Here is a 1,968-nt window from a genome sequence, read left to right on the forward strand (position 1 = left end):
AGTGAAACCTTGAAAGCTCGCAAGATCAGGATGGTCTCACGAGGCTACGGCCCTCCAGGACCGACTTTGGGGATGCCTGCTTTAAAGCCAATGTTAACTCTTTCTAGGGCAAGTTACCATTTTTGATCACTTGCCTTACAAATGGAGTCCCCCCTCCCTGACCCTCAGTGAGGTCTAGAAGCAGAAGATCTATATCCAATCATTCAGCAAAGATGCTGCTACATGGCTGTACATCTTATTTTGGTATTTGACCAATTAGATGAACCCTTGATTAATATTTAACATACTGTAAATTAAGTTTAAAAAATAAGTTAACAAGTCAAGAAAAAAAGGTAAAAAGTAAAAAAAAAAAATTAGCCTAGTTAACAATTATATTTAGGTGCCTCAAAGGTTATATTGTACCAAAAAAATATTGTTTTTTTCCACTCTGAATGTTTTTCATGAATTTCTTATAGAAGCACTTTTGTTATTTTTCTTAATATATTAGGGCAAGTTGGTGTTTCTTGTTATTACAGTAATATTAATATTTGCCATCAAAATATTTGCCATATTTTTTAACTGTTACAAAGGTAATAAGGTTTTCCTGGATTTCAATAACACTATTGGCTTGAAATTTTGATTTCAAAGTATTTCACTGACGGCCCTATAAAAGGTTAAGACCAATTTATAGCATCCTTTTGAAACTGTGCTGAGATTCGGTCTGAACACAGTAACAGAGATAACTGTTTAGTGTAAATGGCACGCAAACTGAACCGAACCATGCCAGACACAACCGAACACAAAAGTTTTCCTACTAGAGAGCTGTAGTACCGTAGATTGGCGAGGAACCGTGCTAGCGTGATGTTTAATGCTACGTTCACGCCTAAAGCAGCAACAGCAGCAAAAACGCACGTGCTGCTTCATTTTTGATGCTTGTACAAGTTCAGTTCTGATGCGCGGCTGAAGCATCTTTGCTGCACTAGCTGCGTGCTGGAAAAAAGTGGGTCTGATGCGCATTGGGCGGAGCTAATCTATCCTTTCTTTGCCTGTAAAAATGGCAGCTACATTTGCTGCGATCAGTGGGTAAAAAGTAGTTTTAATATGTTTTTAAGTTTGAAAGTCCACTGAATTAAAAGAGAGAGAGAAAGTCCACTGAAAACTTAATCAGTGCAGGCAGTTATTCCAGATTACCATCCTGCCTTCAAATATTATTTCTGTCAGAGCTGCACAGACTCCCGTACACCGGTGGTACTCTGTCACTGGGAATCCCATTCAACAGCAGCCTATGGCCCGGTCGCCTCTTTGCGGTTTGTCCGGCTGGAAGGTGTTTTTCATGTACGTAATCCAAACAGCGAGCACCAGGATAATAAAAGCAAACATTTTTTTCCGGCAGATTTCAGCATTTTAAGTTAATTTAGGCGTTAAACTGTTTCAGAGGAGTGATCATAGCGCTCTGCATCAGCAGTGCTGCATCTGTCTCCCTGTCAACTCCAAGATCAGCTTCTCTGATTGGTTGATGTGGCTCATCGAGCTGCAAAAGTTAGCTCAGTCCAAACTCTGCACGGATCGGTTTTCAGAGGGTATTGTAAATGGGGCTACAGAGTAAAGGTTTAAGTTAAATCTACAAAGTAAAAAGTATTTTACAAACAATTATTCGACAGTCGAAGATGTGACAATGTTCCAGATATTTTACTAATATAACCACCAGTCAATAAAGTAAATAATGGTCTTTAGCTGCAAACACAGAAGAAATGCACCCCACCCCCAACATGATGGTGTTTAAAAAGTTCAGTGTCAGTTTAGTTGATTTCTGGTTTCCCTCAGATGACTTCCAGCGAACTTTTAATAAAGCCTTCTTCCTCTGAATTCGATAAATGACAGATTATTTGAGTGGTATTAGGAATACATAATTTTAAAAGTACAATGAGATGCAGATCTTTTAGTTATCAGGCTCCTCTCCTGTGGAACCAACTACCAGTTTTAGTCCGT

The 1,968-nt window shown here is 39.0% G+C and overlaps 1 pseudogene; it reads right to left on the bottom strand.

Moving 5' to 3' along the window:
* LOC107099155 overlaps positions 1-1,968 on the bottom strand; it is a 35,152-nt pseudogene that overhangs the window by 8,402 nt on the left and 24,782 nt on the right.

Source organism: Cyprinodon variegatus, unplaced genomic scaffold, assembly GCF_000732505.1.
Source record: "Cyprinodon variegatus isolate N-32 unplaced genomic scaffold, C_variegatus-1.0 Scaffold842, whole genome shotgun sequence".
Classification (NCBI taxonomy): Eukaryota; Metazoa; Chordata; class Actinopteri; order Cyprinodontiformes; family Cyprinodontidae; genus Cyprinodon; species Cyprinodon variegatus.